Source organism: Narcine bancroftii, chromosome 4, assembly GCF_036971445.1.
Source record: "Narcine bancroftii isolate sNarBan1 chromosome 4, sNarBan1.hap1, whole genome shotgun sequence".
Lineage (NCBI taxonomy): Eukaryota > Metazoa > Chordata > Chondrichthyes > Torpediniformes > Narcinidae > Narcine > Narcine bancroftii.
Window position 1 is genome coordinate 283,720,588 of NC_091472.1, and position 21,873 is coordinate 283,742,460.

Below are 21,873 nucleotides of genomic sequence, written 5' to 3' on the forward strand. Positions count from 1 at the left end.
TTTATCTCTCACTAATCTTTTACTTTTAATGTACTTATAGAAACCCTTTGGATTTATTTTTACTCTGTCAGCCAAAGCCTCTTCATACCTTTTTTTGGCCTTTCTAATTTCTTTCTTAAGATTCCTTCTACACTCCTAGTAGTCCTCCTTCAACTTCTCAGCTCCCTGCTCTTTATACCTCTTGTACACCTCCCTTTTTCTCCTAACCAAATTTCCAATATTCCTCGAAAACCAAGCCTCCCTATGACTTCCAGCCTTTCCTTTGATCCACACTGGGACATAACTACTCTGTACCCTCAAAATTTCTTTTTTGAATATCCTCCATTTTTCATTAACATCCTTACCTGAAAATATCCTGTCCCACTCAATACTCCCCAAATCCCTTCTTATTCCTTCGAAATTTGCTCTTTTCCAATGCAGAACCTCAACTTTAGGCCTCTCCTTGCTCTTCCTTAAAACTACCCTAAAACTAACAGAATTATGATCACTAGACCCAATTGGTTCTCCAACATTCATGTCCGCTACCTGACCTAGCTCGTTCCCTAACAGGAGATCCAGTATTACACCATCCCGAGTCGGTTCTTCTACTAACTGATTTAGAAAACAATCCTGAACACATTTAACGAACTCCAGCCCATCCAGCCCTCAAACCGTATGGGTATCCCAATCAATGTGTGGGAAGTTAAAATCTCCCATGATCACCACCCTATGATTTTCACACATATACGTTATCTCCCTACAAATTTGTTCCTCTAATTCCCTTGGCCCATTTGGTGGTCTGTAATACACCCCTATTAGCACCCTCTTGCCTCCTCCACCCCTCAATTCCACCCAAACAGCCTCACTGGTCGATCCCTCCATACCATCCTGCCACCTCACGGCAGTAATGTCCTCCCTAACAAGCAGAGCAACTCCTCTTTTTTTGCCTCCTGATCTATCACATCTAAAACAAATGTATCCCGGAACATTAAGTTGCCAGATCTTTTTTAACCTCTTCTCTTTTATCTGTTTGTTGTTGCGGATGAGGCCAACTACAGTTGTGTCATCTGAAAACTTGATGACACTGTTGGAGCTGGATCTGGTGATGCAGTCATAGGTCAGTAGTGTGACAGCACTCGACATCCTGTTACTGACCTGGACAGACTGCATTCTTTCTGTTGGGAAGTCCAGGATCCAGACAAGGGTGTTGAGACCCAGTGAGGATAGCTTCTCCATCAGCCTTCGAGGAATTATCATATTAAATGCCGAGCTGAAGTCAATGAACAGCAGCCTGGCATATGAAGCATCGTTCTCCAGCTGGGCCTGGACAGATTTATGTGATAAGGCTATAGCATCTTCTGTGCAACTGTTTCTTCTGTAGGTGAATTGAAATGGGTCCAGCATCTCTGGGAGCTTTGCTTTGATGCATTCCATCATCAGAAGCTTAAAACATTACATAATGTTAGAGGTCAGTGCCACAGGGCGGTAGCCATTGTGGCCTGTTATTGTCGCTCTCTTGGGTACCAGGATGATGGTGGCTGTCTTGAACCCTGCAGTGAGGTGTTGGAGATGTCCATAAAGACTCCATCCACTGGTCTGTGCCGTCATTCAGTACCCAACCAGGTATGTTGTCTGATCTCACCACCATGTACAGGTTCACCTTGGCCGTAGCTATGCACGGGGCCAGTTCATCAGGGTGACACAGAGCTTTCTTTGGCGTCATCCTGTTCTCCTCATCAAACTGTGCATAGAAGCATAAAGGGCACTGTTTGGCCTGCTGAGTTTCTCCAACATTATGTTTTTACTTCAATCATGGTGTCTACAGATTTTCATGTTTCATTTTCATCCATAGAAGGTGTTCAGTCTGCCCAGAAGGGAGGTGTGATTGCCCTTAATCATAAGGGTGACTTGTGATCCATTATAGTCTTGATCCTTTGCCACGTGTCTCGTGTCCCTGGCTGTGGATCTTCTACGTCTACCCCTGCTTTACCTTCCGGATTATACAGGAGAGTTCACCCCTAGCTGACCATATGCCATCCTACACCCTGTGCTGAAGGCAGCATCATGAGCTCTGAGAAGGGCCTGGACCTCTGCATCCAACCATGGTTTCTGGTTAGCCCTGGTTGTGAAGCATTTGATCTTGGTGACATCCTCAATGCATTTGCTGATGTAGCCAGTCACTGAGCTGGTGTACTCCTCCATGTTTACCTGACTGTTGGAGGTGGCCACCTCCCGGAAACAGCTTCAGTCCATTGTCTCAAAGCAGTTTCGCAGCACTGCTGTGAACCCCCCCCCCCACAGCCACGTACTGATCTCCCTGCTTGCGAAATGGCCTAGCTTGCTTCGGAAGTGGTCTCTGTACGCCACTGATGTACTTAAAATGTAAATGCTGACTTGGAAGTGGGGTTGCGTAGAGCTAAATGTCCTCCATAGATGATAGCTATCAACCCCTTTTGCCACTGTGAGGGTGGGACGTGTTTTGCTGTCTGGGTTTTTCAATTCCCTGTCGATTTTGAAAGAATTTAGACTTGTAGGAAAGTGGAACCTCTCCACCAAGACCAATTGCTTTTGGTCAACAGCAGCCTGAAGCATAAAACCATAATGGCCACTTACTTAACCCTGAAAATAACTGCAGCCTCTTCGTTTGTATGATTCTTCTTCATTGGTTAATGCTTCTGATTGGCCTTCTGCTTTCATTCATGTTTCTGTGTAGTTATATCTTTAGTTTACATTTTCTCTCTTGTTATTATATCTAATTAGAAATGCAATGAAATTCATGGGCTTTGTTTTGCCAATGCGAGATTTAAATTGTATTAGTGGTTTGCAAATGGATCTGTTCGATTTGCCTGGATGACATAATTATCGATTAATTAAGAAGGGTGTTTTTGAAACTAACTGAAGCTATAATATTGCTAATGATTTCATGTAAATTTTCAGAGGGATATTTGGTGAATTTGGAACTATGTTTATGATTGGTAACCTATAAATGGAACACAAGGAAGTAGATACATGAGATATGAGGATTTATTGCCATATACATAGTACAATGTAGAGATGCTATTAAATTCTTGTTGCAGCCATGCCGATGTGTAAGAAACATGAATGACAGTATAAATTCAAGTTATCTTAAAGCACCATGAGACAGAAAGCTCTATCAAACATGCTTGATATTTCTATTCTAGCATTAATTTTGAATTATGGTTCCTCAAGGAAGTACTCAGATATTTAAATGTGGCTATTTTTGTAATGGCATCACAGGCCTTCACATAATGGATATGCTTACAACAAATTAGGGAAGATCTATGCCCAATTATCATCAGTGAACATCTTACAAGCCAAATCTTCCTTAAAGATGTCAATTGGATTGCAAACATGCAAGAGAATTTTCAATATCCCATTTTAGATTCAATATTTAGGATCTGAAAATGGTTGACATTGCATGGACAATGGTGAGTTTCACAGATTCACTGTGCCCAACTATCCCAATAAACCCAAGGCTCCATTTGCACCCACACCTCCTCCCTCACCACCATTTGGAGCCCCAAACAGCCCTTCCAAGTGAAGCAACATGTGGATCTGTAGGGATCATTTACTGTATCCAGTTTCCTCCTTGGCTCAGACCACTGCAATAGTGTGGATTATCCTGTGGCCACCCATTTCAATCCCCCATCTCATTCTCTTGCTGTCGTACCTGTCCATGGTCTCATGCACTGCACTGAGACCACCCCTTTTCACAGAGCCAAAATCAATTCTCACCTTTCATCTAATCATTTCCAATTAATATATTTTAGGCCTTTCAAGTAAAGCAACATTTCACTTGTGTATCACAAGACTGATTTACTGCATCCGGTGCTCCCTTTGTGATCTTCTCTACTTCAGAGAGACTGAGCGCAAATTGGGAGATCGCTTTGCTGAGCACCTTCACTCCATCCGCACCAGTGACAGAGACCACCTAGTAGTCAACCATTTTAGTTCTGTGTCATATGTCTGTCCACGGCCTCATGTACTGTCCCACCAAGACCCCCTCAGAAGTTGGAGGAACAAGACCTGATTTTTCCATCTGGGCACTCTCCAGCCAGACGCCATCAACATCAACTTTTACAGTTTCTACTAATCTCCTCTTCCTCTTCCCCCCTTCCCTTCCCCTTTCCAGTTCTAATCCCTCCCTTCACCTAGCCATCCCACCTCCCCTTGATCCCTGCTGTCCCCTCCCTCCCTTCTCCAGCTATCACCTTCTGCCTTTGTAACCACACTTCCACCCCCCCCCACTCTTTTGTTCAGATGCCTGCCGATATTTTTCCATACCTTGATGATGGGCTCAAGCCCAAAACGTTGGTTATGTATTTTTAACCTTTACCATATAAAGGACCCTTCTTGACCTGCTGAGTTTCTCCACCTTTGAATTTTTACTTTATCCATGGTTTCTGCAGAATTTCATGCTTTACTTTTGACAATTGGTGTGGACTCCTCTCCCTGCCAATGTTCATTCTTTTATTCAGATGGCTTTTGCCTTGAAGAAGGTCTCAGATCTGAAACGTCAGTAATATTTCATTACCTCCTCTGGACGCTGCAAGACTGGTTGAGTTCCTCCATCATTTTTGTGTGTTTTTACTACAATCACAGTGTCTGCAGACTTGCATGCTTCACTTGGACGGGCCCGCACCCAAAAGCAGCTCAGTGAGAAAGTTCCAGACAGAAGCAGGTCCTTCCATAAATAAATCCCATCACACCATGCAATGGGAAGAGAAAGAGCTTTAAAAAAACTCCATGAATGCTCAGAAATAATAAACATTTTCAAAATTATTTGCACATTAAACTGTTTTAAAAAAGGAAAAGATTAATGGTTAAAAAAAAACACAGTGAAGCACAGAAATATTTAAATGAATTCAAACCAACTCAATTCAAAACATCTGAAATTATAACAATCAATGGAGAACTCTCTATGCAAGGCCTAATCAACAATAGTGACAGATGATAGGGACCTTGGGTGTATTGATCAGCAGAGAGACTTTTATATTATCACTCTTTCTGTCTCATGATGATTGAATTAAAACTCTTGTTGGTGTGTCTTATTTCCCTCTGTGGTTTCAGCAAGTAAGAATTGTGGTGCATCTGTACATTACAGTCATGTACATGCCATTGAACTCTCATCCAATCACACTCATACCTTGAGGTCCAAGTTCATCACTCACTGAGCGTGGTGATACAGATGGATTGAATCGTGAAGAAACCATTCATCATGCTTACTTTCACAGGCCAAGACATTGAGTCTAAGAATTGGATACCATGTTGCAGCTGGGTAAACAATTGTTCAGGTTGTGCTTGGAGTATAGTTGTAAAGTTTTGGTCAGGATGCTTTGGAAAGCAAGTGTGCAGAAGAGTTCACCAGAAGGCTGACTGGAATTGAGGGCTTTACTTGCAATAGGAGATTGGATAGGCTGGATTTATTCTCACTGCAAAATCAGATGTTGAGGGGTGACCTTACTGAGGTTTATAAAATTTTGAGGGCCAAAGAAAGGGACGATAGTCTGGTTATTAATTTGAATTCAGTTTTCCTCATGTGCGGCATAGGCTAGATGACATAGAGTTGAGGTGAAAGGAGATCTGAGGGATAAACAACAACAAAAGCTGTGGTTTATATTGGATTAGCTGTCAGAGGAAGTGGTAGAGGCACATACAAATGGCATTTGGACAAGTACTCTGCTAGGCATGAAGACATCACAATTGGTATGGACAGGTCGGGCCAAAGGGTCCATTTCTGTGTTGTATGATTCTGACTCTGTCACCAACATGGTAACTGTCAATGAATCCTCTCTCACCATCAACAGCCCACATGATTTCCCTCATGTCCTCCATCATGTCCCTTTAATTACCCACTTCATTATTTCCCAGACAAATTGCAATGACTCCCAACTCTCCATATATAAAACCACTATCACCTCCTTAAGCTTTACAATTTCTATCCCCAACAACACTATATATGCTTTGCACCTGGCCAGCAGACTAAGCAGCTGAATTTCCTGTCTTGAGCAGAGAACATGATCAAAGCAATCTGTTATATAAGACTAGAGTTCCTTGGGACTAAGAGAAAACTTAGACTGCACCTCCTCTGGTACAGCTCAGAAATCCAGCTCCTGTTAGCACTAGAATTGATATGGAAGAGGTTGTTTTTTTTTACTTTGTTCAGTGACCGAGTTCTAGCAAATTATCTAAGGATGAATGAAAGCCCGATACATAAAGTTTTGTTTGGTGTATCACTTTGAATGTACATGGGGAGATTTGTCTGATTTATTCTGACTGAGAATGATTTGGGGGAAAAAAATAGGCAAAATATGTACCCGTTTTAAAAATTCCTGGGAACTGTCTGATAGTTCACTTCAGATGTTCAGGTATCTTAACCTTGAAGAAGTTACATCTTGTGTACTTAAATCAACGATATCCGAAGCTTATAAAGAGATTACCTTGGTTTTTTTTTCTGATTCTTTCTTAAAAACTTTCTTCCCTATCTTATCAATTCCAAACCTGACTTGTTCATTAAAATGGAACCCCATCTTCAATCTATTTTTATAAATTGAGTTGAGCTCAATAAGCCTTTGCTCATCATTGAGCAAAAGAAAACTTGGAATCATCCCATTTGCCCTTTTCGCTATTTTCAATATTCAATTCAGGTCATGTGCCCATATTTTCATAGGTACCTTACCTGAATTGACTATAATAATTTAATATGTTGTTTTGGTGTTTTACAGAAACTTTGCATCACAATTTGAGGTTTGCACCACAAAATCACATTTTAAGTTTGCTATTAAACTTTTCAGTTATCAATTCATGAGGGTCATAACAAATGAGAAGTTCTCATTTCAAATGAGAAGTTATAACCACCTTGCTCCAAATATGTCTTTTTTTCCCTCTTTCTCTCTCTTCTCTCCCCTCTCTCTCATCGCCCCCCGCGCCCTGTTAACTTACAAAAGAAATGTTAATGTCTAAATTGCAAAGCTTTAGAGCGCAGTAATTCTCTGGATTGTGATAAGATTAATTATGCCTGGGCTACATTCAGTGGTGCCCTTCATCAACGTTTATTGAATCTGACTGGGATACATAATTTGACAGTGGCTATAGATGCTATTTTGGGATCAGTTGGAGAGTCTGCCTGATCTTGCTGCTTGGAACCATCCAGCCATGAAAGTAAATTGCCCACATATCTTTCACAGACTAATGGGAGAATATTTGAAAAATCCTGAATTTCTCGACGATATGGAAAGTTCCAGTTCTTACTATGAACTGATTAATTGCCACAGCTATTATGCAGGTGTCAATTGAAGAAAGCAATGTCCTATGTAAGAATCGATGTTCCTGGCTCCATCCTCCATGCATTTGTCATGTGAGGGGAAGACAAAAGTTGAAAATCCAAGCCATTAAAGAATGTCCCAGGAGTGGCATATGACACTATTTTCCTGAGTGTTACAATACTTTCCTCTTAAATATTTTTATTAGTTTTACACAAACAAACATATATGTACAAAACATTTATGGAATACACAATAAAAGTGTACATAGCTCAGCAATATATAAAGGCACATAGAGCGCATCCATAATACAAAAGTACCTCTAATAATTTTATCACATAGATCCATGTCTCTCAACCCCATCGCCGTGCCATACAATACTTTTTTAATTGGAGCTACGGCAGGAAATCCCCCCACTGGATTTCAGACTTCTATGCATTGTCTTGTATTATCCTGTTTAGCTGAAATACGCTTTGGATTCCTTGAGACTCTTTCTACTTTAGACTGGCTGTTTGGTCACAGTTGCCATAAAGGTTCACTATTGTTATAATAGAGTCAGCTGCATTTTAATGAAGTTTAAATGCAATGTCAAGCTCTTCAGTGAACGATCAGCCAGAACTGATTCCTCCTTCAGTTCAGCTCCATCACAAAAACACTGAGAGATAATTCCAAAGGGAACTGAATTTCAATTTCATATTTATTGTCAGAGTACATACATGACATCATATACATCCCTGAGATTCCTTTTATCCCGCGGGTGCGGCCGAATTACCATTAATTGGTAGTGGAAAAAAATAAACAGAATTCATTGTGAATTTCAAGCAGAAGTAATCCCAGAGATACTTGCCTACACTATGAATCATGGACTTATTCAAGATCAAGTTTACTATTGTCACACAATGGTAAATGGGTCGAAAGGCCTGTTTCTGTGCTGTAATGTTCTAATTTCTAAGTATAACTGGACGAAATAGTGTACTTTCGTCCTCAGTGTAAAAACATGTAAACATGTATATAAACATAGCACACATATCTACAAGCAATTTATATGAGGTAGATACCTATATAAAAAATATAAGTATTATTAAAAAGTAATAGATTCCTGTAGGGATTGTATGTGCAGTTCATCAACCATTCATCAGTCTCACTGCCTGTGGGAAGAAGCTGTTCTAAGCCTGGTGGTTCTGGCTCTGATATTTGTGTATCTCCTTCCTGATGGGAGTAGCTGGAAGATGCTATGTACTGGATGGCAGGGGTCCTTAATGATTTTGAGAACCCTCTTCTAACAATGATCCCAGTAGAATGGTTGGGGGAGGGGGGAGGGAGACACCAGTGATCTTCTCTGCCAAGGTAGAGGGCCAGTAGCTCCCTGTCTAATGCACTGTATTTCAGCTCCAGGTGTTGTAGGTGCCGGCTGAAGAATGCGAGTGGTTTCCACAGACCATCAATCAATTAACGCCGCCGACTGCCGAGTTCGAAGCGTCAACTGTGAGAGCTGTGGGCACATCCACCTGTGGGTGTACCAGGAGGGTAGCATTTGTAAGGGTGTCCTTGGCCTGCATGAAAACCGCGGCTAATTCCGTATCCCAGGTGATTTCCTCCACCCCTGTGACTACAAGGAACTTTTGCCCAGAGTGTTGGTCCCATAAGTAAAGGAGGCTATAACAGTGGCCAGCCCCATTAACAATTATCAATGGCCGGCTCTATCATTTCCTGGAAAAGAACAGGGTGGGTGGTGACGGTGGGCTCCTAAACCTCACTTTTAATAGTAAAAACACCAACAGTCTGAACTGGGGTCACTCCATGCGTCATCGACTTTGTTGGTGGCGTGGGGAAGACCCGGCCCTTTAGATGTGATGCAGCAACTTGGTCAATGGAGCCCCCGTCATGCTGCTTGGTGCACCACAGGATATCTGCATGGGCCATTACCTTGCATGGGTCACTGAAATAATCGTCAGCAATGAGGAGACAGATATCTCTGGCATCTGCTCAAGAAAAACTTGTTAGAACAGTAAACATGGATTATGGCCATCTGCTAGTGCCAGCATCTCATTCATTAAAGCCATGGCTGGTTCCGGTCGGAAGTCGATGATGTGGCCTTCTGTTTCCTGGTCAAATGAACCAATCCCATAGTAGTACTGTGGCATCCAGACGATTTGGCTGACCTGGAATTGGTCTATTCAAACCCAACCTCTGGCTGCGATGTCCAGAAAGTTGGCAGTTTTTGTGAAACTGCATTCTGCATACTTGGGTTGGTCAACGTTGGTTCAAATGCCATTTGGACCATTGGGGTCACCATTGTAGTTGTGCTAGCCATGCAGCGAGCAAAAGAACCACACAGAGTCAAAAGTGAGTTGAACCAACTGACTTTAGTAGAACTCTCGCACGCGTTTAAATCCCTCGGAACCCGATGATGCTTGCGACTCCTGGGACCTTTATGACATCAGCTGCCAGACTGTAGGCTTGCCCTGCACCCGGAGCTCTCACAGTCAGATCTACTGCGGACTTGCCCACGACTCCTTGAGCCGGTTCACCTGTTGCATGGGCGAGCCGCCGCAACTTCATGTTTAGATTTTTAATTTTCTTTGATTATTCGATAAATTCAGGAAATGGTAACATCTATGACTGCCTTAGCAGCTGGAAAAGTGCTGTCCCCACCTTCGACGTATGTCAAAGTTTGGCAAGGGCTTTTCTCTATGTGTGGTGAGGCAGGTAAGGAGATGTAGGGGTGCAAGAGCACTGCACTACTTGACCCAAGCCCTATTTACCATCCATACTTCATTGACTGACTCAATGGGACAGGGAACCAATCTACAGCTACCTGGGGAAAAGCTTAACAAGCAATGACCATGGGCTGTTGCTGGAGTGAGATTTGTATCCAGCAAGATTCACTCAGCAGCTGAATTATTGTTTATTAAATGAGGGAACAGATAAAACTCCACTATTGTCTAGTTGTCAAGACTAGTTGTCTTCAGTTCACTACAGACATAATTTGGGTATCTTAAATCTTTGAACTATTAGCTTTCCCGCCCCTATCAAGAAGATAACTGCTTGTAGATGATGCTAATAATGTCTAGAGTCCACTATGAACACACAATAACATGCACGAAAGAAACTCAGGCAGTGGTATTACAGCAGTAGGACTAAGTATTGTTAGCAATAAATGCAATGAAAAGAAACATATTATCTTTTAAGGATATTGGATGCTTTCTGATGATAAAGATCAATTAGGCCTTCACATTATTGGGTGATTAACTGTAATATTGCTATTTGGCTGTCTCCCAAAATGGCATATTGCACGATGGATATTTTGTTTTGGAGATAATTCTGTTTTCTTTCAGACTAATTTTGAATTATTCAGGAATGTCTTAAATATTCATGTGTTTAGTGCTGTTAGCTGTAGCATTCATTCTTTTTAATTTTTTTGATTTAATACTTCATCGTGAACCATGTCAATAACAATATGTACAAATATTCATCATTAAAATATACAGTGATATTTTCATTCCCTCCCACCCTCCCCACCCCCTATAATGTAAAGCAAGAGATAAAAAGGAAAAGAAGAAAAAAAATCAATGAATAGTTATTGTTGCTAACCCCTGAGTTCACATTCCTTGTACATATTTATGAATTTCTACTATTTGGTACTCTAGTAATGATACACAATATGAATGAGGGTGTTCTCTGTGTGAAGACATTACTTCACAATAATTCTGCTATTGACAATTTTTACCAACGCTGTCGTGAGCAGATAAATCTGCCACATGTGGATTGATGCTGACTTGCTTACAACTTGCTTCACAGGATGTACCCTCTGTGTAGCAGTAGATTTGGTATGTCACAGAAGACTCTTAAAGCTTCTAGAGGTGTACCGTGGAGAGCATTCGGGCTGGTTGCATCACTGTCTGGTACGGGCAGGAAAAAATTTCAGAGGGTTGTTAACTCTGCCTGCAACATCATGGGAATTAGCCATCACTCGTCAAGGACATCTACAAGAAGAGGTATCTTAAGAAATCAGCCTCTAAACTCCATCCAGACAATGTCCTCTTCACTCTGCTACCATCAAGAAAAAGGTGCAAAAGCCTGAAGACAAGCACTCAGAGGTACATGAACAACTTCTTTCTCTCTGCCATCAGATTCCTGAATGAACAATGAACCGCAGACATGGCCTTACTTTTACTTTCTCCTGCATTTTTGTTTTTAATTTTATAAGGTGATTTACATAATGTTTGCATTGTGATGCTGCTGTGAAACAATGAATCGTGTGACATGTTCATGACATTAAGTTCTGATTCTGATTCTGTCCTTCAGAGCCTGACCAGCTCAGTCAATGTGGTGTCACTCTTTGTAATGGACCTAAGCCCCAACACCCCCCAAGTTGAACACACATAGATCATTCTGTGATCTTGGTATTTCCAGTCCTCCTTCCAACTGTTGCTCACCAAGGAAGATCACTGATTTATTAGCTGAGAGAACACAATAGGTGATATTCAGGAGAAAATGTCCTTGTCTATATTTTGACTAATGCCAAATAATTCATTATATGTGGAGTGGATATTGAATTCTCCCAAGCCGAATCCTTCCCACCTGCATACCACTTTCTTGCTACCCTACCACAGGGCAGGACATTCTCAACATTCACTGACACTTATGAGGAGAAGTCTGTCCTATTGTCAGGTGGATATAATTCTCAGACCATAACACTAACATAAGAAAGACCTACTGTTCTTTCCCAAGATGGCATTTTGGCAAGCAGTCCACCTTCTTCCTGCATACAGGCAGAGCTACAAAGAAAAAAACTCTAGAGATCAGGACAGCCGGAAGGTGGTCACGGGAAGATGAAGACTAGGACTGCTTTGAGTCAGTGGATTAGGCGGTGTTCAAGAATTCAGCTGAGGGTCTGAATGATTACACCAGGGCCACTACAGACTTTATCAAAACAGCTGTGGATAACTGTGTCCCCACCAAATCGTTCAGGGTTTTCCCCAATGAGAAGCCCTGGATGAACAATGAAATCTGGAACCAACTGAGGACCAGATGAGAATCAGAATTTATTGATGTGAACATGTCACAAAATTTGTTGCTTGCTGCAACACGACAGTTCAAATATTGCTACAAATTACAATTCAAAATTAATAAATAATGCAAGAGAATGAGGAAGCAAGGTAGTATCTGTGGTTCATTATCCATTTGGAAATCTGACGGGAGCGGGGAAGAAGCTATCCTTGTGCTACTGGGCACTCACCTTCAGGCCCCTGCACCACTTTTCCAATGGTAGCAGTGTGAAGTGGAGAGAAGACTGATGTCTGTGATGTTGCTGGCCGAGTTAATAACTCTCTGCAGTATTTCCTATCCTGTGTATTGGCTCCTCCATATCAGACACTGATGCAACCAGACAGAATGCTCACTGTTGAGGTTTCTCAGTCTTTGGTGATGTACCAAATCTTTTCAAACTCCTCATGAAATATAGCCACTGGTGAGCCTATTTCATGATTGCAATGACGTGGAGGCCCCAGGACAGATCCTCAGAGATGTTGACATCCAGGAATTGGTAGATTTTGGCCCTCACACCTTGATGGGGACTAGTTTGTGATTTCCTCCTGAAGTCCACAATCAGCTCCTTGGTTTTACTAATGTTGAATGGAAGGTTGTTGTTTGACACCACTCAGCTAACTGATTGATCTCCCTCTCATTGCTGCCTGTGATTTTGCCGATGATCAGAGTGTCATTGGCAAATTTGTAGAAGACATTTGAATTGTGCTGTAGAAAGTGGGCAAAGCACACATCCTTAAGGTGTGCCGCGTTGATCGCCAGTGAAAAGGAGACATTGTTCCCAATTCATACTGACAGCTGTCTTCCAATGAGGATGTCAAGAATCCAGTTGCAGAGGGAGGTGCATAGGCTTAGGGTTTGGAGCTGGTTGACTAGCCCTGAAGAAATAATTGTGTTGAAGGCTTAGATTAAGACTAGCTGGATATATGTGTTGTTGTTCTCTCGATAATCCATAGATGAGTGATCAAACAGGGATATTGCTTCTGCTGTGGAGCCATTGTGACAGCAGGGGAATTTTAGTGTGGTGGTTCGCAACCTTTTTTTCCACTCACATACCATTTTAAGCATTCCCTTTGTCATAGGTGCTCTGTGATTAGTAAGGGATGGCTTAAGGTAGTATGTAGGTGGAAAGAAAAAGATTGAAAACCACTATTTTAATCGTACCTAATTGACTCATTATGTGTACAGTTTCATAACTCTAAAGGAGATGACAATTTTTCTCAAGCAAAATATTTCAGTAACAATAGGGTCTAGAGCAGTGATTCTCATCCTTCCCTTCTCACTCACATGTCACCTTAAGCAAACCCTTACTAATCACAGAGATCCGATGGAATAGGGATTGCTTAAAATGGTGTGTGAGTGGAAAGAAAGAGGTTGAGAATCACTCCAAATCTTTACTCAGGTACGTGTTCATTCTGGCCATAAGCAACTTAGAACATAGAACCTAAAATACTGTAGCACAGCACATGCCCTTCAGCCCTTGATGTTGTACCAACCTATATATTCCTAAATAAAACAAAACCCTTCCTACCTTGTAACCCTAAACTTTATTTCATCAATGTACCTTAAACACTCCTAATATTTCAGCCTCCAACACCTCTGACAAGGCATTCCAGGCACCCACAACTCTCTGTGTTTATTAAAAAAAACTTACCCGTGATGTCTCCCTTAAACGCTTTTCCCTTCACTTTGTATAGATATCCTTTAGTGTTTACTACTTCCCCATAGGGAAAAAGGTGCTGGTTGTCTACTTTATCTATACCTCTCAGAATCTTGTAGACCTCTATAAAGTCAACCACTCAAAACATTTCATCACAGTAGATGCAAGTTCTACTGGGCAAGAGTCAGTGCGGCATCGTATTGGCTCTCTTGGGCATTTAAGTCTAGAGATTTAAAACTCTACACAAGGAGCAGGTACGATCTACAGAAACCTATCTCCTGGAGGAAGTGGAGATTCTGGACAAGAATGGAAACAAAGACGGATGCCTGAGAGCTGTGGCTGGGCCTATATATTGAAACCTGCTACAAAACTAAACTCGCTGCAGTCAGGGACAGCAAATCTTCAATCCCAGATGAACATGATACCTTCTACACCTGATTTTACTACCAGAGTAAGGAAGAACCATTGTTCACTCCCATGTCATCTGATGATCCTCTACTGTCAGTATCTGAAGATGACTTGCAGCTGCATTCAGGAGAGTGAATACAAGGAAAGCATGGACGAAGTACCCGACCAAATACAGAAAACCTGTGCTGAACAATTGTCTGATGTGGTCATAGATATCTTTAACATCTCACTTCGACAGGGTGTGGTACAGGTACATGATCCTTTATCCAGACATCTAAAAACCGGAAAGCTCCAAAATCCGGCAAGTGGGGAGAGAGGCGGCAGCGCGAGTTGGGCAGCCGAGGGATTGGCACCACGAGTCGGGCGGCCAAGGGAACGGTGGCTGGGTGGCCGAGGGACTTGCCATTGGGGGAGGCGGCCGAGGGACCAGCAGTTGGGGCTGACGGCCGGGCAGCCGAGGGACCGGCGGTTGGGGGAGATGGCCGGACGACTGGAAGGTGGTGGGAGTGGATACGGCAGCACAATTCGGGTGGGTTTTCCAAAATCCGAAATTCAGAACACACTGTCCCCCAAGGTTTCCGGATAAAGGATCGTGTTCCTGTACCCATCTATTTAAAACAGGCCTCAGTTGTATTGGTGCCCAGCAAGAGAGTAGTAACCTGCCTAAATGGCAGCTAACCATGGGCACTCACATCCATAGTGATGGTGTTTTGGGAGGCTGAAGTTGATACATATTAGTTCCAGTCTGAGCAGTGTCGTGGATCCGTTCCACTTTTAGTACCACAGCAACAGGTCTATGTCAGATGCCGTCTCACTGGCTCTACACAAAACTCTGGAACACCTAGAGAGGAAAAATACATACTTCAGGATGCTCTGTATCACTTGGCAGAATGGCGTACTAGCAACAGCCTTGCACTCAATGTCACCAAGACCAAGGACCTGATTGTAGACTTTAGGAAGGGAAAACCAGGTGTACAATCCAGTGTTCATTGGAGGAATCAGAGGTGAAGAGGGTGAGCAGATTGTAATTCCTGGGAGTCACTATCTTGGATGACTATTCCTGAACCTAACATACCATTGTCATCATGAAGAAAGCATGTCAGCATCTCTATTTCCTCAAACTTTTGCTGAGGTCTGACAAACTTCTATAAAGGTGTAGTGGGAAGTGTGCTGACCAGCTGCATCATGGCCTGGTTTTGACGTACTAATACCTCTGAGTCAAAAGCCCTCCAAATGGTATTGCACACCACCCAGTCCATCACAGACAAAACTCTCCCCAACATTGAGAACATCTACAAGAAATACAGGTGTTGGAGAGCAGCAGCAATCATCGAGGATTGACACCAGCCAGGACATGCTCTATTCTCACTGCTGCCATCAGGAAAGAGGTGTAGTTCCCATAAGACTCATATGACCAGGTTTGGGAACTGTTGCTACTGCTTCTCCATCAGACCCTAAACAACAATCAGAGACTCATTTAAGGACTCTTACTTTTTACATTATTTATTACTAATTTTTTTTCTGTATTCCATGGTCAGTTTGTTTACAATTTTTTCTTTTGTGTGTGAATCTTTTTCTTGAGTACTCTTTGCAATGATCAATATGTAGAAATTCTGCCTGGCCTGCAGAAAAAAGAATCTCGATTGTATTTGAATAAATCTGGACTTCTGAATTATAAATAAAGAGTATGATACAGTTGGTGTAGTGGTTAGCACAACGCCTTTATAGCTCTAGCAATCGGGATCCAGCTTTGAATCCTACACTGACTGTAAGGAGTTTATATATTCTCCTTTGTCTGTCTGGGTTTTCCACGGGGGCTCCTGTTTCCTCCCTCTGTTCGAAACATATTGGGAGTGTAGGTTAATTGGGTATAAATTGGGTGGCATGGACTCGTGGGATGAAATGGCCTGTTACTGTGCTGTATGTCAAAATTTAATTTTTTAATGTAAATTTTTTAAAAATCAGTGAGGGAACTCTCTCAATTTAGGCATAAGACAATGCATTTGCTAAAAAGACTTTACATGGTTGTCTGGGCTGGGAATAACTTTGCAGAGTTTGGTTTCAGTTGCTAGATTGTTGGCTCAATCTATCTTTATCCTTTTTATCCATTAATTTGTCTTAACACATGAAAGGAACACTTTACCATGCAATAAAGAGACCTCTTGTAGGAAGTCACACTCATACATAAACACTGTCAATGAATAGTGACTATAAGTTTTGTTCATTTTTGCACAAGATTAAAGCAACAATGAGAGAAGTGTGTAATATCTGCTCAAGCACCATTTGGGCATTCAATGTCAGGTCACAGGCATTCATTGCAGGAAAAGAGTTGAATTAATTTCCGAAGTGTCTGAGTGTACAGGTAAAAGGAGATGAAGTAGCATTTCTCTGGACCACTGTGCAAATTTATACACACAATATATACACAATCCCCATGTCTGCATGGGCTTTCTCCAGGGGCTCTGATTTTCTCCCACCATTCAAAAATGTACCGGGGGCGTAGGTAATTGGGGGTAAATTGGGCAGCATGGACTGGTGGGCCGAAATGGTGTATGTTTAAATCAATCAAAATAAAATAAATACATTTCTCACACAACTTAATAATTACATACATATTTTGAAATATAATATGAAATAAATATGTATAAACATTCTGGAACAATTTATTTGATCTCATGACTAAGAGACAAAATTCTGTTTGTCAATCTCATCAACTGTGGGAAGAAGCTATTTCTCAGCCCAGCAGTCCTGATTTTGATGTTCCTGTTCCTCCTTTCTGATGACTGTAGATCAAAGATACTGAGTAATGGATGATAGGGATCCTCAATAACTGTTTGAGCCTTATTTAAGCAAAGCTCCCGGTCATCAACGGAGGAAAGGAATACCAGAATGATCTGCTCAGCCATTTTTATTATCCTCTGGATTAACGTTTGGACCAATCCTTTTCAGCTGCCATACCACATAATGATGCAGCCAGACAAGACACATTTCGTTATGGTCCTGTTAAATGTTGTCAAGGTAGGTACCGATAGCCCTGCCCTAGTTATATTACAGTTAGTCAATGCAAAATGGGGCAATCCTATTTTATGAGATTCCTAAGGACCCTAGGATTCAGAGTACAGTCCATGGTATACATGTTGTTTGGCAAGATCTTGCATTGAAACACCTCAATAAATAAAGGAGAAGTTTTTCCATTCAATTCCCAGATTCTCAGAACTAGCAATCAGATTATTCTTCATTTCAACACCTTATGAGCTGCAAGTATCAACATGCCTTGATGTTACAAAAAGTTAACATCTACTCACCTCTTTAGGGAAAAAAAAGAACCCCATCACTGAAGGTGTTAGATGCCAACGTCTTCTGTTCCTGTCAATAATAGCTCCCTAATAATAATAAATAGCAACATGGCTGCAGCAAGGCACCTGCTTCTAGAGCAGTGGGCACTGACATCATCTTCAGAAATATTATCATGCCTGGTCAGATTTGAAAGGAACTCTTCTTGCTCCATCATTTACAAGGAAATTTTTATGCCTCACTGATAAAGGGATGCAGTGGTGGTGACTACTGATTGAAAGCAAAACAAAATTGTTACCATCATCTGCATTCTGCTAATGTGTCACTAATTGCTACATGGACAAACGCAAGCCCGTATAGTCTTCGATGTTGATGTGGTCATTGCCTCCTTGAATGCACTCTATTCTGTGCATTTTTTCTTTCCTGCTTAGCACAATCTGCTTCTGATAACAAGATCTCTTCAAAACTTTTGCTCAAAATTTTCATCCAACCTTTACATCAGAGGTAATTCAGCAGGGCTTTATTTATACTAACACATCGTTCACAGTTTTTTTTTATAAATATAATGAATGTGTGCAAATGTCTGTAGTATATTAAAGGCTCACTGCTTATCAGAGATAGAGCTCTTAATGGTGAAGTACAGGTCCTTCTACTTACCCAAGGAATTCACAGCCAAGATAATCACAGCAGCTTACATCTGCAAAATTGTTGCAAAATGGGAAGCACTGAAGGAGCTTTACAGGCACATCTGTGAAGCGCAGGCAACTCATCCTGATGGTTGCATGTTTATTACCAAAGAGTTCAATCACATCAACTTTGCAACTAGGGCAGAAGATATCTTAGATCTGGTCCACACAAATGTCACTGGAGCATAGAAGTCTGTCCCCACCCCCACCCACCTGTACCTTGGATATTCAGACCATATATCCATGCTGTTAATCTCTGCATACAGACCACTGTCAAAAAGAAATATTCAGAGGGAGAGATAGGCACAGCAGAACTATAGGACTGCGTTGAAGCCACAGAATAGAGTGCATTCAAGGAGGCAATGACCACATCAACATCGAAGACTATACGGGCAAAGTGACTAGCTACATAAGCAAGAGAATTGGGGACATAGTAGTTATCAAATGCTACACAGCCAGGGCAATTCAAAAACCATGGCTAGACGAGGTGGTTCACTCAGGACTTGTGATGTTGCTTTCAGGTCAGAACACAAGATGTATTAAGATCAACTAGGGCTGAACTCTCCTATGCAATCAGGAAGGAAAAGTGTGGGCATGTACCTGTGCGACACCAGCTTCATGAGGTGCATGTGGCAGAGTATTCAAATAATAACTGACTATAAGTCAACCTTGTAGTTCAGTAACATTGATGCCTCCCTTCCTGATGGGTTGAATACCTTCTGTGCACAGTTTGATGAGAAAAACAAGACAAACATTAGAAAAAATCCTCACCTTCCACTGAAGAACATGCATCCTGCACAGCCGCATCAGAGGCGAGGAAGTTCCTATCCAGGGTGAACCCATCTTCCCAATATGTATCTATATTTATTGTAATTATTTATGTATTCTTTATGTACTCTGTGTGTTTCTGCTTGCACCACAGTCTGGAAAGATGCTGTTTCATCAGGTTGTATATGCACAATCAGATGATAATGAACTTGAATTTAAACTTGGATCCAATAGTCATCATTTGTCAACATTAAACATCTAGAACTATTATCTTCAAAGTGACCCCACCCTAATCACAGCAACACGAGGTCCCTGCAAATTCCAAATCCTGCCTCTCATTTCAGGCAGAAGGCTCTTGATCAGTGGAATACTCTTTGGAGACAAGGTGGACTGAAGGGAACTGATTTCAGAAATAACAAGTGGTGAGCCAGTTCAGGACAGGTCTATCCTTGTTGGGAGTGGGAATATGTATGATCCAACAAGCAGGTTTTAAAATTAATGTTGATGCAGCCTTTTCTTGTCCTAGATTCTCTATTCTCTATCTTCACCATGGGGCAAAAGCACCTGTTCTGCATACATTTTGACCGAAAATAAATGTAACCATTTAAAATAAATTGATGATATGGTACTTCTGTTATTCAGGGTGATAGAATTTGTAGTTGACACCCATAATTAACTAGATTACGATGATCAGACCTGGTTTATTAATTAACACAAATATCACAAAATTGAATCAGGCTGCTTATGAAGACAGACGAATAGATGGGGATAATGCCTGGTGCCCCAGATAGGTCTGCCACATAGGAGTTTTAGCACTGTTGGCCCTTGAATCCAAATATTCACATGGAAGAGTGCTCAGTTGTGCAACTGTGGTGCGGGGAACCTAATGTGACTCCCCCTGTTCTAACCACACCTCTCGGTGGTCTCAAGCCAGTAAGCTTGTTACCAAGAGATATTACTGGGCTGGGGAGAGCTATACAGGCAAGGAAAGAGAAAATGAGGCAACAGCTTAAATCACATCTAATTGAAAGTGATAAGAAAGACCCTGGGATCTGGAGCGAGTCCTATCATTCCCCAGGAATGTTCTGTATTCAAAGTGCCAGCTATAATGTAGCCTTAACCCCCACCCTCCCCATCTCAGAACTGAGTAGTACACTCTATTGTCTAGTTTACACAAAGCCAATCCTCACAGTCAGTCTCTGCCCACTGTCTTCCAGGGCTCCATTGACACTGAGCCATATCTCAGTGCAATAACTTGAAGTAGTTCAGTGCTGTCAAAGACTTTCACCAAATTCCTGGCACAGGAACATACAGCAGAAATGAGAGCAGGCAAATTTCCAACACAGTAGCACTGTCAGTAATGCATCTCTCTGTGTTACATAGCTGTGTTGAAAGAAGTTATAATGACCTCTTTCAGCATTGATTTCATTAGTGGTCTCATTCCTGGAAGAGGATCCTGATCATGAGTTAAGGAATGTGTAATAAGATTTATGAGAAAAATTTCACTTTAAATATTTCTAAATTTTAATCAGTTATTGACATTCAAATGAAGCCCAACTAATGCAGCAAAAAAAGTTTCATTTATCATATTTTCTGTCATCACAGACAGGGGCAAGCATGACGTGGTAACTTGTAGAGTCACTGCTTTGTGGTGCCAAGTGCAATTTGGATGTTTGGTGCTGTCTGCGTGAAGTTTGTACATTTCCACATGGGTTTCCTCCCACAACCCAAAAGGTATACTGGTTGATAATTTAATTGACCATTATAAATTGCTCTCAGTGTCTCAGGTGAACAGTAAAATCTGGGAGGAGCTGATAATCAGTGTTCTCAACCTTTTTCTTTCCACTTACATATCACTTTAAGCATTCCCTATGCCATAGGTGCTCTGTGATGTGTAAGGGATTGCTTAAGGTGGTAATGTGGGTGGAAAGAAAAAGTTTGAAAACCACTGTTCTAATCGTACCTAAATGACTCGTTATGTGCATGGTTTTTCCTCAAGCAAAATACTTCAGAAACAATTGGGTCTAGAGCAGTGATTCTCAACCTTCCCTTCACCCTCACATCCCTTAGTAATCGCAGAGGACTTATAGCAAAGTGGTATGTGAGTGGAAAGAAAAAGGTTGAGAACTGCTAGTGAATGACCAAAGCCTGGTATGATTTATGGAAACAACCATTTTTAAATAAAAATCTATAATGCAGTTTGAAAAATCATTATTTCATGAATAGTGTTTTGTTTCCTGTAGCTCTTGTTTAATAATATGAATGTTCCTTTACTCCATAATTTACAAATAATTTCTAAATAATAACATGGTATGTTTTGATTTGAATGTAAAAGACTGGTGATGGCATAAAATACCTGTAAAAACATATGGGATAATTTGTTTTGTCATATTGGACCCAGTAAAGTTTTTACTGAGTGTGACAGCTTCACCTCCATTTAAATCCATTTATATTCATGACTATTTCACTATCTTCGATTGTACTCATGTGCCTAATTTTCAGACTTACATTTTGTGTTTCACAGAAACGTAATTCGTCCCTTCCTAACACTTATCTCTGCCTATTACCTTATTGCACTTTGCACTCCAACATTTAAACCAAAAAAAGGAGAGGATTTCTAGTTTATTTGATCTCCTTTCTATTAATATGCTCAGTTGAATCACCAAATTCCTTTGGATTAAAAAAATTCTTCCTGCAAAAGTAAATCAAAATTTTCAATTCTACTTTTCTCAACACTTGCAAAAAC

At 41.3% G+C, this 21,873-nt stretch overlaps 1 protein-coding gene and 1 long non-coding RNA gene across 2 annotated transcripts in view; both read left to right on the plus strand.

Moving 5' to 3' along the window:
• LOC138762464 (inactive dipeptidyl peptidase 10-like) overlaps positions 1–21,873 on the plus strand; it is a 497,046-nt gene that overhangs the window by 197,810 nt on the left and 277,363 nt on the right. The gene's annotated exons all lie outside the window — the stretch shown is intronic.
• Positions 9,764–19,823, plus strand: LOC138762036 (uncharacterized). The gene is made up of 3 exons (XR_011356728.1): positions 9,764–9,971; positions 17,329–17,397; positions 19,472–19,823. It is a non-coding gene; the product is annotated as an uncharacterized lncRNA (long non-coding RNA).